Raw genomic sequence first — 17456 nt, 5'->3', positions numbered from 1 at the left:
TGTTGGTGGTGGTGGTGGTGGTGGTGTTGGTGGTGTTGGTGGTGGTGTTGGTGTTGGTGGTGTTGGTGGTGGTGGTGTTGGTGGTGGTGGTGTTGGTGGTGGTGGTGTTGGTGGTGGTGGTTATTGTTGTTGTTACTGTTATGGGTCCTCAAGTTGACAGCAACTCATAGCAACTCTCTAAGCAACAGCTTTGAATCTTGCTCTATCCTGTGTCGTTCTCACTGTCCCCAACAGACTTGAGCCCACTGTTACAGTCACTGTCAATCTATCTCGTTAAGGGTCATCTTTTCTTATGCTGATCCTCCACTTTTGCAAGCTTGAGGTCCGTCTCCAATGATTGGCCCCTCCTTATAACACACTCAAAGCATGTGAGATGGAGTTTCGCCATCTGTACCAATAAAAAGACCTGAACTAGAAGGTTTTACAAGTGCATTTTATCAAACATTCAGAGAAGAACTGTCACCAATTCTACATAAAATATTTCAGAAAATAGAAGAAGAATTCTCCCATATTAATTCTACGAAACAAACATCTCCTTGATACCAAAGGCTGGTAAAGACACCAGCAAAATAGAAAACTCTAGGGTAATGTCTCTCATAAACATAAGTGCAAAAATCCTGAATAAAATCCTGACCAATAGAATCCATTGATACATAAAAAAAATAATTAACCATGACCAAGTGGGATTCATAACAGGTATTCAAGGATGGTTCAAAGTAAGAAAAACATTCAATGTAATTCATCACAACAGCAAATTAAAGAATTACTGGGGAATTTCTTCCACAGAGTAAAAAGTATATAAGCAAACCCAAGATCCAACATTGTTCTCAATGGAGAGAGATCAAAGGCATTTCCTTTGAGAACAGGTACTAGACAAGGAAGCCCACTATCACCTCTCCTATTCAATATTGTATTGGAAGTCTTAGCAATAGCAATAAGATATGAGAAATAAGAAGTATTCAAACTGGCAAAGAGGAGATAAAATTATCTCTCTATAAAGATGATATGATAGTATACTTAGAAAACCCTAAAGACTCAACAAGAAAACTACTAGACATAGTTCACCAATTCTGCAAAGTGGCAGGATATAAGATCAACATACAAAAAAATCAGTTGTATTTCTCTATGGTGACAAAGAGAATACGGAACAAGAGTTAAGAATAACAATACCCATCACAATAGCTAATCACAAGACTAAATACTTGGGAGTAAATCTAACCAGAAACACAAAGGATCTATCCCAAGAAAATTACAAAACATTACTACAATAAACAAAAAGAGACCTGGAAAAATGTAAGAATATACCTTGCTCTTGGATAGGATGACTCAGTATTGTGAAAATGACAATAGTACCAAGGGCAATTTGCATGTTCAATGCATTCCCAATACTAATACCAATACCATTCTTCCAACAGTTGGAAAATGCCATCTCCAATTTCATTTGGAATGGAAAGAGGCCCTAAATAAGCGAAGTACTCCTTAAAAAGAGAAACAAGGTAGGAGGCGTCTCAGTCCTGATTTCAAATCCTACTACACTGCTGTGGTAGTCAGGACAGTATGGTATTGGTACAATGACAGACACATAGATCAATGGAATAGAATTGACAACCCAGAAATCAGCCCATCAGACAACTGATCTTTTACAAGGAGATAAAATCAGTTAAGTCGGGAAATTACAGTCTTTTTAACAAATGGTGTTAGATAAATTAGAAAACATTCTGCAGAAAATTCAAGCAAGATTCACACCTCACACGATATACACACACAAAAACCAATTCAAAGTGCATCAAGGACCTAGGACTAAACCCAAGAACTATAAATTTCATTAGAGAAAAGCCTGGAAGAACTCTAGAAGCCCTAATCCACAACATGAACCGTCTCCCAAGCATCCTGAAAAACCTATAACCAGGAAAGAGTAAAATAGATGGTCCTTTCTCAAAAAGTTGCAAATAGAAATGCCATTTGACCCAGCAATTCTACTACTGGGAATATACCCTAAAGAAACGAGAACTGCAACTGGAGCAGATATTTGCACATCATGTTAATTGTGGCTTTGTTCACAATAGCAAAGAGCTGGAAACAACCCAAGTGCCCATCAACAAATGAATGGACAGAGAAGCTTTGGTATATTCACACAATGGAATACTATGCAGCATTGAAAAAAATAAGGAACTTATGAAATATACGAAATGGGTGACCCTGGAGGACATTATGTTGAGTGAAATATCTCAGTCACAAAAGAACAAATATTCCAGAATGCCACTGTTATAAAATGGGACTGAACTTGGGTTTGGGGGAGAAACAAAGAACAGAGGGGACAAATAATGTACACCGTATTGAAACAGATAAGGGAGAGACGGTTTAAAAGGGATATATGATTAGGTATTATTTGCATGACAAGAGTCCAGAATAAGAGGTGTATAATAAAGTGGACTGGGACAGGGTGGGGGTGGGGTGGTGAGATTGTATAACAATGAACGATTTTTTTTTCTTTTCAAAGAGAAAAGCCAACCTGGAGAGAGGGATGGGTAGGGAGGAAAATATGAAACAATGAATGAATGGAAATCCAAGTTCTCTATAATCTTTCATTAAAATCTAAGTAAAAAAAATTAAGGCTGATGTTATATAACTGTATGTTAATAAATTAAAAAATAGAAATTTATTATAAATAACTACCTACAAGATAAATCCATTTAATATGGCTTAGAAACTTCAGCTGAATATTCACCGTGATATAGGATATTGATATATTCGGGTCAGATAGTAAATTCAAAATCAAAGTCAATTAGCAGAGGGAAAAGCTGGACACTTAAAAGTTGTAAGTTATCCTTTCATCTTTAGCTTTCTGCACAAGATCAGAAAGATATTTTGAGACTATCAGTTGACTGTTTAGAAAGCCTTTTTTTGTGATTACAAATTATTTCTATTCTAATATTTTTACAAGTATAATCATGCTTTATAACTTCAATTGTAACTATGGAAACTCCACTTCTCAGCAGAATTTACTAGCATTTTAGCTGCCTATCGATCCATACATTATTTGAAGCCTCTTCTGAATTGAAGATTTTCCCTTCTCATTCTGTAAGAATCTGTGGAAACTAGAAGGTAAAACAGTTGTTTGCTGACTTATGACTTGTGATTAGATTTTACTGTATTTCGTTTGAAGCCTCAGTGTGTTGGCCAATAAAGTGGAGGTTGTTCATAGGGTTGCTATGAGTCGTACTCAACTGGAGGGCACTTAGCAACAAATGTAATGACCTGATGCTTCGATGATGGGGGCAGATATAGGAATGGGAAATGAATGCCACATATGATTCCAATTTTTACGAGGGGGAAATAGAAGAGCTTGATTGTCAGGGATCTAAAACATCACCACTGTAGGAATTCATCCCACCAAGAAAGTCAGCCCTACAGATCTCAAGTAGAAAACCCAAATTACTTGATGAGATTAACCTTTTCCACAGTTAAGCAAGCCAAATCAGTATTACATGGGGTCTGAAGGACAGTCTAAGCAGGAAAGAGATCCCCACTCTGCCTTCAAGAAAAATGTATATTCTCTAATTCTGTAAGAAATTATCTAGAGGTGGAGTTTGTTCTCTCTAAATTTCTCCACAATTCAATAGACCCCACAATACTCCACTGAGTTTAAAATGCCAATACAAGATTAATTGCATCCCAAATGCAGTTTTCTTCCTGTGCAGTGTTTCAAACTGGCAGAAGTTTAAATTATTTTTTGTTTTGAAAAGGATCAAAATAATTACAAGGTATTTTATGACACTTTGTGTTAATAAGGTTTTGAAAAATCAAGTGGAGAAACTGAGAGAGAGAAATGAGGCAGGAAATCTAGTGAAGCGTCAGTCAAAAAAATTCGTTGCTTGCTCAGCAAATGTTTCCACCATCTTCTCCCAGAGCAGGCCTAAGTTCTATGATCACTCATTTACGTCTAATAAGAGTTTCTTGAAAACCTAGTATGAACTAGGCACTCATGAAAACCCTTGCTATCAAGTGGTTTGATTTGTGGTAACCCGTTATACGAAGAGTAAATCTGTTTTCTGTGGCAATTTTAAGGTCATAGTCTTTCAGAACCTCATTGCTAGATCTTTTCTTTCAAGGATTGGTTGAAATCAACACTTTTTCTGTCAGGAAAAGAACAACAACAACAAAAAAAATCATACCTATTGCCATCAATCTGTATGCAGAACAGATCTGAGGAACACTCATCAACATATGTCATGCTCTCTGAAAGTTGGAGGACCAAAGCATTTGCTGCAGAAGGTAAAGGACTGCAGCCTTCAATATAGACTGAAGCTCAACATCAAGAAGACGAAGATTCTCACCACTTGACCAATTGGCAGCATTATAGTAGATGGAGAAGAGATTGCGTTTGTTAACAATCCCAGCTTGCTAGTGCTTGGGAGGGTGGAAAGATAGCACAAGAGAGAAAGACCCTCATTGAGATGGATTGACTCAGTGACTAGGGTAATGGAGCTAGGTGTGTCAGAGATAATAATGTTGGCTCAGGATAGAACAGGGTTCAGAGCTGTTGTACATAGGGTCACTATGAGTTGCAAGCAACTTGATTGCATATAACAACAACAACAACAAGCTCCACAATCAGCACTCTTGGCACCAGCAGTCAAGAAATCCAAGACGAATTGTACTGAGGTAATCTGCTGTTGAGGACCTCTCCAAAGTGCTAGAGTAACACTGTCTGTCTGAAGAGTAAGATGAGCCTCATTCAAGCCATGGTCTTCATAATTACTTGTTATGCATCAGAGAGCCAAATAATAGCTAGAGATGACGAAAGAAGAATTGATGCTTTTGAGCTGTGGTGCAGAGAAGAGTACTGAACACATCACAGACAACCAAGGGGTGGGGGAAAGCAAGTCTGTCCTGGAGAGAGTGAAACCAGACTACTCCTTAGAGGCAAGGATTTTGAAGCTCCATCTCACACAATCTGGGCATGTGGCCAAGAGGGAACAGTCCCTGGAAAAGAACATTATGATTGGAAGTGTAGAGGGACAGCACAAAAGAGGAAGACTCTGGATGAGATGGATTGACACAGCAACTGGGGTAATGGGGCTATGTATGTCAGAGATAATGAGACGGGCTCAGGATAGGACTAAGTTCACAGCTATTATATAGATGGTTTCTATGAGTTACAGTCAACTCAATGGCACATAACAACAATAACAATTGCCATAAAGTTGATCCTAACTTCAAAGCTACTTTTATTACACAGACCAGAGAGGCAAAAGTGTCATTTTTTTTGAGCTTTTATATGAGTTTGTTTTTAATTTTTTAAAACACCACTATAGTTGAATATTAAAATAAAAACAATAGCCAAGTAGTGAGCATATTATGATTACAGTCCTTCACATATGCACTCACTGCATATTAAATGCAGTGGACTCAATGGCCCCCATTAAGACTTCTGACACTGAACCCTACCTCTGGGGTAATGATCATCATCCTCATACGCTTTTCCATTGTAACGATGGCGTCTTTCCTGGTCTGGATTGTTATTTTTATGGATGAATCTATGTCACTCTTATCTTTCCATGGGTGGGTCTCAAACACCAGCCTTTGGCTAGCAGCTAAATATTAATCACTGTGCCTTCAGCATTCCTGGTCAGTAGTTGCACATTTAACCAGTTGTGCCATGCAAGGACTCCTAAGAAGAAATTAGATCATATGAAGATAAAGTCTGATACTTGTATGTCTGTTTGGTCAAAGTCTTCAGACAAATTAAGTTACTTCTTTAAGCTTCAGTTTCCACAGCTTAAAAGCTGGCCTCAGAATTGACCTTGCCTCCCTATCATGTTGTGAGGATTTAGTTAGAAGATACATGCACCTGTAGATGTGGTGCTAAATGTGAGCATGATTGTACAGAGATGTGCTGCAGACCGAAGACGGGGTTTCTCTAGTGGTTCAAATCTCCGAGAGAAAGATGGGCAGCCTCAGCCCATGTCATCTCTACCTTGGAGAGTAGATGAAGGGTCAGGTAAGTATCAGAACAGACTCAATGGTAGTGGAAAGAGAATAATGTTACCACAGGGCTCCCTGATGGCATAATGTTAAGTGGCTGGCTCTAAACCCATTGGTTGCTGGTTCTAACCTACTAGTCTCTTTGTAGGTAAATGGAGTGTCAATCTGCTTCCATAAAGACAGCCTTGGAAACATATGAGCTGTTCATCTACGTCCTTTAAGGGTGCTTTGAGTAGGAATTACCTCTATTGTACAGGGTTTGTTGGTCTGCTTTAATATTACTATGTGAAAAAAAAATCTAAACAAATAATTTCTGTCAAATCAGAACTGACTCATAGCTGTCTCTCCAAGGGGTTTTCAGAGGCTGTAAATCACACGGAAGGAGATTGCCTATCTTTCTCTCCTGGAGTAGCTGGTGGGTAGATTTGAACTATTTGCTTGGCAGTACGACTCCTTACCCACTACATCACCAGAGTTCCCTTCCTGTGGAATCCAATAGCGGTCCTATGAGTAGCACAGATAGTTAAGATGTGGACTACTAGCAAGAGTTTGGAGAGTCTAGTCTACCCAGAGGCAACTACAATCTACTTCTGAATCACAAGCCAGGAAAACCCTCAAGATCACAGTGTCGCTGTGATACACAGGGGTTTGCATTGGCCGAAATGGCCTTCTGCTACTGGTAAAATTACTAGCATGTGATTTTCACCAGGTTACCTGTTGTCAACGGTGGCCAGGGCCATGTGCAATAAAAAAAATTAACACCTCTGTAAATATATGTTTACTATGAAATATAGGTGAGTGGAGTGGTTAGAGCAATTTGACTTTCTTAAACACAGATGTGCCAAAGAAAATGGAGAAGGGCTGACAGATTTTCCCACTAAGTAAATTCAATTGGACAGAACACTTACAGAGTATTTTACATTCTGGGAAAGAAAAGCTTCAGATTAGAAGGGCCCTGGAGCCCTTGCCCCCTATTAGATTCCTGTGCTCCATCCTCTCAAGCCAAAGGGTGTTCCTCTAGCAACTGAATTGTAAACGAACTGATTTATGGCCTCAGTAAGGAGAGCAAGTTTTATGTTAAGTATCTACCTCATTACAACTAAAACCCACAAATAGAACCCACAGGCATGTGTGAGAATACTTTTTTTTTTTGTAAGAGTTCTTTTTATTTATTTTTCATTTCAATGAACATCTACAGAGATTTTGGAATTCCATTCATTCATTGTTGCACTTTTCTCCCCGTACCCCCACCCCCCGTTTGCTCCTCCCCTTGAAAAGCAAAAGAAAAACTCCCTCATTGGTACACAATCCCCCCCGCACCTCCCCCAACCCCAAATATAATCTACTCTGAAACCCTCATTCTGTGCTCTTACGATAAACATAATTCCCTAAAATATAATACTTTTTTAAAAAAATTCTATTTATGACTAAAATAGATGTTGCAAAGGCATGTTCTGTGTCACCCAATACTTGACTGCAGTTTGACTGCTACGTATTCTATCAAGTTCCTTGGTGGGCCTTGAACAGCAATCATGTAGACAAGATTTTTATAAAGCCTTGTCTTGCGCTCCTAGGTATTAATGTCAGCATCTTAGAAGACTCTCTTTGCTAAGTAAGAGGCAAGTAAGCCTCCCACCTCTAGGCAGTATTTTCAGTTAGATCACGGCCAGGAAGAGAATTTACCTTGATGTTATAGGCCATCAATTCCAAGACAAATTGATAGCCACCTCACAGGACAGAACAAGAACTTTCCCAGGCAGTTTCCCAGGCTGCCATCTTTAGGAAAGCTAACTGCTTTATCTTTCTCTCCCTGAGTGCCTGCTGGATTTGAACCATTGTCCATCCAATTAACAGCCACAAAGCTCTTCCGCTCTGCACCCTCAGGTTCCTTTAGCAATCCCAACCAGATCTTAACTACACAGCTATGGTGTTTGAGGCATAAGAGAACATTTGAATCAGTGTGAACCAATATAGAATAAAAAAAATTTTTTTAAAGAGTACATACCCTGCAATGGGAATTTTGGGGTCTGATGGGTGGCTTTTTCTTTCATCATTATGTGTCTGCCATCATTTTGGCTCAGAATATTTGGAAAGTTTTAACCCCCCATAGAGCTCTGGTAGAGAGCTTTGGTGGCAGGTGTGAGCAGCTGCTTTGCCATCCCAAAGGCACCTGGTTCAAATCTACCAACTTCTCCACGGGAGAAAGATGCGCAGTCTACTCCTGTGTGATACCCTGTGTCTGAAAACCCACTGGAGGGTCAGCTATGAGTCTATGCAGACTCAATGGCATCAAAGCTCAGATGCCCTTGTGTGTAAAGGGTTGCATTGCCAATCCAAAGGCAAAGCGTTCAAAACTACCAACTGCTAGGTGGGAGGAAGATGAATTATTTCCTCCTGTGTGATTTGTAGCCTCTGAAAACCTGCTGGAGGGTGACATATGAGTCAGTCCCAATTCCAGAGAGATGAATTGGTGCACTGATTAGAACACACGGTGTAAGCTAACAACCATACACATACATTTCATTTACATTGTAGGTTATTGATACTAAACAGTGTTTACCTTGTTTAGATTTTTGGTTCTTTGCTTGTTTTGCTTTTTTCCATTTCTTTGAAATTTTTAGCCAACATTTACAATTTGGGAGATGCCATACAAAAGAAAACCCTTTAACTCTTTGGATACTCTTAAAAATCTTAGTAAGAAAACACAGAGTCTCACTACTGGACCAATTGGCAGCATCTTGATAGACAGTGAAGAGATTTGGATTGTTAACAGTTTCCCTTTTTTTGGCTCCATAATCAACACTCTTGGTGCCAGCAGGCAGGAAATTAAAAAATTGAATTGCACTGGGGAAAGTCTGCTGTCAGGGACCTATCCAGATTATTATAGAGCAATGATGTCCATCTGGAGACTAAGGTGCACCTGATCCAAGCCATAGGTCCTCACAATTGCATGCTATGCATTAGAAGGCTAGACAATGACTAAGTAGGATAGAAGGAGAATTAATGTCTTTGAGCTGTGGTGCTGGACAAGAGTAGTGAATATACCAATGGACTGCTACGAAAATGAACAGGTTCAACCTGGAGAGGGTTAAGCCAGGCTGCTCCTTGAACACAAGGATTCTGAAGCGCCTTTTGACATACTTGGAACATGTTGCAAGGAGGGACCAGTCCTTAGAGAGGAACGTCATGCTTGGAAGGGTGGAGGGACAGCGCAAGAAAGGAAGATCGTGAATGAAATGGCTTGATTCAGTGACTGGGGAAACAAGGGTCGGTGTGTCAGAGACAATAATATTGGCTCAGGACCGAGCAGGATTTACAGCTGTACATAAAGTCTCGACGAGTCGAAGGCCACTTGATGGCATGTAAGAACAACAACAAACTAGATAACAGGAGGTCTTGCTGTCTCTGGGAAGCCATGGGGTGTGGCAGACACAGAGCTGCTCCTCTGGTCCAGGTCTGCACTTCCCAGGGCTGCCCAGTCCCTTCAGCTGTCTGTCTCATTCAAGGCAACCTGCCAAGCCTCTCTCGTCTGCACTACCTGTCTGACTTCTGCTGTCCTCTGCCCTTGGACTCTTTATCTTTGCACCTGTGTTTTTAAAACAAACATCCTTCTGCAGGGCAGTAGAAGTAGATGCTTATCTGCAAGTAGCATGTTCTTTTGAACGATTATGTGTTAGACGAGCCCTGGCTGCACAGCATTTAAAGTGCTTGTTTGCTAATAGAAATGTCGGTAGTTTGAAACCACCAACTGCTCCATAGAGGGAAATATGATGGTCGGCTTTGGTAAAGAAAGCCTTGGAAACTCCCTGCCCAATTCAACTTCATCCTACAGGATTGCTTTGAGTTAGAATCAACTTGATGGCAATGGTGGGATTACGTGTTAGTAATATTCAGAAAGAAATATAAAGAAATATTCAGGAATTAAATCCCCTAAGATTGAAAACTATAATACACAAATATCTCTGTGTCTTCCCTTTATACCAAGACTCCCCAGCTGTATTCTGCATTCATGATATTTCTTTGCTCTGATTTTGGGTGTGCTGTATTGAAAAATCTTTACATTTCTGCTAAAACATACAGATGTTGGACAAAATCCAGTTGGCTAGCTAAGTGCTCATTTTATTTTATTCTTTCACTTTTCTTGAGTGTTTCTTGCTGACCACACCCTTCATGAAGGTAACTTTGTACAAAACATTATGACATTTCTCAGAATTTCAAATTTTATTCTGCACCAAATCAAGTACAGAAATTCTTACAATTTATCTCTTTATGGAACCATTTTTTCTTATTTTGTTTGAAAACATTAATACATCTCACTAATGCTGAACCATTGAGCTTCTAGCATCATTCTATGTCTTATATTTGTTTCTCCTGAAATGAAAATACTTGTTTTATATGCTTGACAAGCACAAAAATATCCATAAGTAAGTCTGAATGGAATCCAGGGAAACACAAAAATGAATTTTCCTTTTCTAGCTTTTTCTAGACACTTTTTTCCATTCAAGGAATCCAAAAAAATGAATCACCAAAAACTTTTACTGTTAGCACCAAAATAAAGAAAGAGTATATTTAATGATGCTTGTGCAAGAAAATTAAACTATGATCTATTGCTGTGCATTATTCCCTTTGTAAATTAAAATGTCAATTTTATGTAGATAAATTTATAAGAAGCCATCTCATTTGGCATCAAAGAGGATAAATATTGGGCCTGTCCACAGAATAGAAGGCACTTGGTCGATTCAGCATCAGTTAACCTTTATGCATGCTTGCTTCTTTTTTTATACATGTTTAAAGATTCATTTTCCTTTTCTTAAAATTAAAATTTTGAATAAATTCTACCCTTAGTGTAGTGTCACACACTGTGGTATCAACTACTCTGTTTCCATCAGAGTTGAATCAAGCAGATTGAAGCACTGTGTTATCAGAGTTTTCTCATGGACCATTTACTTCATTTTACCAAATGCAGAGTTCAGTGTATACCAGTATCATCTAAGGTTTGGAATTTTCTTCACGAACACTTCTTTCCCTTAAGGTGTTTACCTAAATGGAGCTGTTCTCTACCTAAAGATTTTATGTCAATGATCTAAAGTTGTGAGCAAAAAAAGAAGTTCCTTAAGGAGATGGCTTGACATAGAGGCTGCAGCAATGGCCTTGAACAGAGCAACAGTTGTGTGGTTGGTGCAAGACAGTGAAAGCGATTCATTCTTTGTCTGTAAGGTGGCTGTGAGCTGGGAACACTAAACAGCACATAAACCAAAGATGTTGTGAGGATCACATTAATAAGGACATTTGCTATAATTATGCTACTAGTGTTCCTTCATTTTTAACATTTTTATAAGAAACTTTTAGGGCACTCCTAACTCTATGAGACAGCTTCACAAGAATAAAGGTAAAGTTAATGTTGTGATGTTGTTACAATACTGTTTGTGTTAACCAGAAATAATACAATGCAAAAAAAATTATTTCCCTAATGGAAAGTTTAGATATTTTGCATTCACCATGCATTAGTATATCTCACTAAGCATTTATTATTGTGTTTGGTGTTATCTGTGCATGGATATGTTCTTCAATTGCTTTATTTCTTACGTTTGTAACTACACTTCTCTCAATGTTATAAGGGCCTCAATAGAATTTGAGTTATTAAAATTTGATTCCCCTCCATTTTTTTCTATATGTTAATCTTCTCTGAGATAGAGAATCCTGTTTGGTATTGATGCAACCAAACAAAAGTTTCTCAAGTCATTTCAACTATTTCTTTTCTTCTTCTCTGTCAGTGAAAAAGGGGTCTTTTATATTTTTTGCATGTACATGAGTTCATTTGTAAACTCAAGCTATATGAAAATAAAAGTATTTACATAATCAGGCACCTTATACATATGTAAAACACATATGCAAATTAACAGCTAAAATTTGCTGACTTTGTGTTGGACCAAAGCAACAGAATGGATTTCCTGGTTCTAATGCATAACCCATGTAAACTATGTGGAAATTGGGTTGGTTTTTTTTATCTTGATAAAATCTTATGATCTGTCAAAAACAAGTCTCATAATTTCACTTTGATTATGCTTGAAACTCTTTTCCCACCCCTACAAATGGTCACACTCATTTTCTCATTCTCTGTGTCATCAAAATGCAGCTGTTCTCAAAATGGGAAATGAAGTTAAACAACAAAGCTTGTTGAAGCGACTACAAAGACTATGATGACTTTTGAAAAATGTTCCTTTCAGAAAGCAGCTTACTTTGCAGTGAGTTTTTCCTCACGACTCCCATTTCCAAAATGGGTTAGAGGGTCATGGACCATACTAATGTTGTAGCATCATACACCACCGACTGTATCTCCCACAACTTCCAGGCTGTCACGGTACAATCTGTCTGTGCTCCAAGGAGATCGCCGATTTCCACTAATATTAAGACTTGTAACAAATGTCAGTAGTTCAAATGCTTTTCTAGCTTTAGGCCAAATGGCCCTAGATGCTTAAAGGGCAACATTTGTGAAGTAGATATTGTCAGTTTAAGAAATTGCTGACTGGAGCAGCAATAGAAAGCATCTAATTGGTTTGGGAATCCATGATTTATTCTTTTTTAAAACAATATTCAACATTCATCTTTCCAGGGGCTTTGCATTTCTTCTCCTTTTAAACTTTACAGATGCCTCAAGTTCATGGACAAGTTCTACAGCCCAAGTTGTAAATTACTTTTTTCCACCTCAGATCTATTTCCTAACATCAGTGTCCTTCAGAGAGTCCTCTTTACTGAGTTTGCAAGCATATGGTACACTTTCCTCAGAAAAAAAAATATTTTGGGTATTGATGGTTTCCCCATATAAATTTTTATCATTAGCAAGAGGCAGTATAAAAATAAATTTGAATATTATCTAGAAAGCAAATACTTCGGAGGCTGTTAATTTGCTCTATTGGTCTATAGCCATTATTTCACACTACTTGCTTATGAATGTTAGCTTATCAAAATGACCATAACTGCTTTGTGTAACCTCTTCATTTGCATTCTCTTCTATTTGAGCTTTACTTAGAGAAATAGAATTAAAGTCTCAGGGTTCCTAATCATGTCACTATTTGCTAATGAGAATAAATAATATTACTTCTTGTAACAAACTGCATATGTGTAGAAGAACTACATTTTTTTTTTCTTTAAAATGCTGCTGGTCACTAGACTAAAGACATGCCTTTGAAATAAGTAAGTATCAAGTGAAATAAGTCTATTCAAAGTTGTTCAGAAAATATTCATTGTGATGAAATTAGTAATACCTCTTTTTTATATTGTGTGAGATGAACTGATGTATTAAAGAGGTTAATGTCTAATTTGAAAGAGAGTCTCAACTTTAGGGTGTATGTGTGTCAGATAGTATTTTTTTGCAGGGTATGTTTTTTTAATGAGATGGTAAAATTGGGCTCTCCTTGCTGACACAAATGTGCTAAGTGATTGTTGTAAAATATTTATGATATGGAATAATCAGGTAAATAGCTAGCATGCAAAACACAAATGCAATTAATACTTAATTTTTTTCAATGCTTTTAATAATTCAATGTGGCTTATTTTACTAAAGGAAACCCAGTTTAACCCTATCTATGGTCACATAACTCAGTGAGTGAGAGAGTACAAATCAACCAGGAAGCCTGAAGCCCAGGGTGCCTCCACTGTGGCTTCGTTCCTAATCCATCTAATAAGACATGCAAACTTCAGCCTTCAGTCTCCCTCGCTAAAATCCGTTCCATTCCATCACCAGATTTCCTGATCTGTTTTAGTGCTGGATTCAATGAGCATGCTTAGAGAATCTGAAAAATGAGATACATACCAAAATGTAAGTCCCCAGTGAGAGCTAAGTGCAATGAGAAGGTGACTTGTGTCTGCCAGGACCCTGTCTCGCCGTTGATCCCACGTCAGTTCTGCAGGAGGAATCCAGCACCATAAGAAAGAGACTTGTAGTTCAGCTCAGTTTTTCTTCAATTAAAGTGCATTGTATCTGGACAGGGAATGTGCCCACTCCTAGTATCTTCATTACTAGCGATCAGAGCATCACTGATGATTCTCTTATCAAGGAAAATGGCCTTTAAAGTTCTGGGAAGATGCAGTGGCAGTAGACAGGTGCTCACTTCCTTAAGCAGACATTTGGAAGAGAGAAGGCATAGTTAATGGGTGGGGATGAGCAGACAGCCTCTCTCCTTCCAGGTCCAGCAGGGAAGAAATGGAATGATTTTACCCACTTTGTTACACAGATGATTGCAAGACCCAAAGCAATCACCCAGGCTGGCTAAGGTGCCTCATTTGATTATATTCCGTGAAGGCAAGAATAAAGGAAAACAAAAAATGAGAAACATCCTTTCTATGTGTCTCCTTTCAGCCAAAAAGATGCTCTTTCTCATTGCCACTCACATACAGAAGGTTTGGAGCAGCCTAGCTTGTAGCTTAGTCCCTCCCCCGTGACAACCAGCTCACTCTCATTCTCTCTCTCGCTTTCTCCTCCCTCGCTCCCTCCCTCCCTGTCTCTGACTCCCTCCCTTCCCGCTTCTCTCTCTCCTCTCCAGCTGCCTCAGTCTGTTGCTGCTGCTGCTGATTAATCAGGGATTCTGAAACAAAGAGCCTACCTTCCGAAATAAGCAGTAATCTTTCTTCCCTCCTTCTGCAATCCCTCTGCAGAACACAGCCAAGCGGCAGCATTCTAGCACCTTGGATAGTTCCTGCTCACTAGGCCCATTGGAAAAAGGAGAAGCAGCAGCAGAAAGGACAAGAAACCTAAAAGCATCATCCTTCTACTTCGGATTTCAGCTCCCCTGGGGCACCCATCCTCATTAAAGGCCTCCCATCTAGGCAACAGAGTCTTGCTCTTTTATCTAACTGTACTGGAGTCTGATTAGTAAATAATAAAATGGAAAGAGAGCCAAGAAACCGCTTCATTTATACCCACTATACAGCAGCTCGGTCTTCATGAACACACACACACACACACACACACACACTCTCCCTATGATTTGGGGTCTATCCACCCTTTTCTGTAGATGTTTAAAATGCTTTTTGCCCCTGGAAGCCGTTATGGAAAAGAGCATCAACTAAAACGATCTATCTAGAGCTCAGTTTGGTACCCTACTTGGTATCAATTTTGCCTCCACCCTCCCTGTACAGCCAAGCCGTGCTCACAATCCCTGCTGACGTACTTCAGCCTGCTGCTTGGAGAAAGATGGGAGGAGCCTTTTAACCTCATCAAAACAGTTTCATGCCACCTGCTCCCATGGCATGAGAACAAAACTAGCCCACTTAGAAAGGACACGCACAGTGCACATGTATGCAGAACAAAAGTCTTGTTCAGGGTCCACCTTATGGCTTAAATAGAACGTGCTGTAGAATAACTATGACATATGGGATATTAGTGCCTATGAGCACACTACTGAAATTAATTGAAGACGCTTATGTCATAATTCTTAGGAACCTTTCTCATCCTGTTCTTCAGAGCCTCCTAAGTTAAATTACACAGGACAACACAAATGTGTGTGTGTGTGTGTGTGTGTGTGTGTGTGTGTGTGTGTGTGTTTATTCTAAAGGGTTTTAAAAAAACCTTTAAATTGCTTTTTCTTTTTTCCCTTTTTCCTAATATTTTTGTTATTAATTTTAATGAACATTTACAGAGACTTTGGATTTCCATTCATTCTTTGCTGCACTTTTCTCCCTGTCCAACGTCCCCCATCAGTTCACTCTTCTCTTTGAAAAGTAAAAGAAAAAGTCTTTTATTGTTATAAAGTCCCTACCCTCAGGTCCACTCCACCGTGCAATCTTCATTCTGGACTCCTATCATGACAATAATACCTAATCATATATCCCTTGTAAACAGTTCTCTCCCTCATCTGTTTCAATGCAGTATAAATAATTTATCACATCTTTCTCATCTTCCCCCAACCTCGATGTCAGTCCTGTTTTACAACAGTGGCCCTATGCAATATTTGTCCTTTTGTGACTGAGATACTTCACTCAGCGTAATGTCCTCCAGAGTCACCCATTTTATATATTTCATGAGTTCCTGGTTTTTCAATGCAGCATAGTATTCCATTGTGCGAATATACCATAGCTTCTCTATCCATTTGTTTGCTGATGGGCACTTAGGTTGTTTCTAACTCTTTGCTGTTGTGAACAAAGCCACACTAAACTAAATTGCTTTTTTTCTGAAAGTAAAATGCATAACCCAAATATATCTTATGTAAATTTGTACTATAGTAATGTTGTTGTTGTTGTTGTTTTATACTAGAGTCAGAACCAACACATAGCTGACCATCCAGTGAGTTTTTAGAAGCAGTTAATTACATGGGAGGAACAGCTGATAGCCTCGAAGAACCCTGTGTCTTTGGAATTACAGTTCAGCTTCTTGCTACTAGGCCACCAGAGCAATAAAGAAATATGTTTTCACTTAATTTCAGCTAAATATAATTGTCTTTAGGAAAAAATGAGTATAATCTTTAATAATGGTCTATAGATTTTTCCCTTTCATATTATTCTCCAATTAGTATCTTGTAAGTGATATTCACTTGCAAGTAGATTTCCTCAAGAGTTATCCTAAACATTTAAATTTTTACCTCATTTCTGAGAAAAAAAATGCGTTCTGAATGTAATACAATTGCTTGCACATCAAAGGACCACAAAAATAATAAGTTTAGATTCATCCCTGTAATTTTTAAATCACAGGGATGCTACGTGGAACTGCGTTTTGACTTTATCAATTTTGTTTCATTTAACTAGTCAACAGGTGATCTGCCCATTGTGTTTGTATAGGAATTTCAGTTTTCAATCGCTCTAATGTACATTCCTTAAGCCAAGCATTTATTCTTCTGGTATCCGTGATCCAAGTCTGTTAGAATATTGAACTCTTTTAATTATAGGAAGCACTCTGGCATATTGAGTAGTGAAAAAAAATGAAGAGAATATGTATGAAATGGAAAGAGGCTGTGCACTCCTCTTTTTCTCCCCCATCCCTTTACTTTCTCTTACAAAGACAACAGTAACAACAGCCACACTGTGATCAAGAGGTTGTCTAATGTATTAGTATTTGAGAGTGAAGTGTCTGTATAGACCTTGTCTTTCAGCATATGACTGAAGGTGGAAAATATATTTATAAGGAAATTACAAGACTGGCCTGATTTCAGGGAGTGGAAATGGTTTAATGATGACTGATAATTTTATCAGGTTTGGGTGGTTCTAATTTTGAACCACGGAGGTCTAGGATAAACTTTCTTATAAAAGTGATACTAAAAAAAAAAGGTCATACTCTACATGTGAGAAAAGAAGCACAAAACAGAGATGTAAAATGTCTTGCTTTGGACTTCATAGCCATTGGCTCACTGGAGCTAAGATCCATGCTGTTTTTGTTATTTTCTCATTGTCTTTGCCAACACAATAGTTCCAATACATCCTGATTTCTTACACCAGAAGTATTAATTATTCAGCTAAAATAACAAATTAGAATGAGA

General features: G+C 38.5%; 1 protein-coding gene across 1 annotated transcript in view; it reads right to left on the bottom strand.

Moving 5' to 3' along the window:
• NYAP2 (neuronal tyrosine-phosphorylated phosphoinositide-3-kinase adaptor 2) overlaps positions 1 to 13956 on the bottom strand; it is a 327341-nt gene extending 313385 nt beyond the window's left edge. Inside the window, exon 1 of the mRNA XM_006890286.1 lies at positions 13802 to 13956. The gene's annotated coding sequence lies outside the window, so the exon portion shown is untranslated. The remainder of the gene's footprint in view (positions 1 to 13801) is intronic.
• Between the last annotated feature and the right edge of the window lie 3500 nt (positions 13957 to 17456).

Source organism: Elephantulus edwardii, unplaced genomic scaffold (genome assembly GCF_000299155.1).
Source record: "Elephantulus edwardii isolate Elephantulus edwardi_28Jun2011 unplaced genomic scaffold, EleEdw1.0 scaffold00087, whole genome shotgun sequence".
NCBI classification, from domain to species: domain Eukaryota; kingdom Metazoa; phylum Chordata; class Mammalia; order Macroscelidea; family Macroscelididae; genus Elephantulus; species Elephantulus edwardii.
Note: the sequence above shows the minus strand (reverse complement) of the source record. Positions and strands in the feature narration are given on the sequence as shown.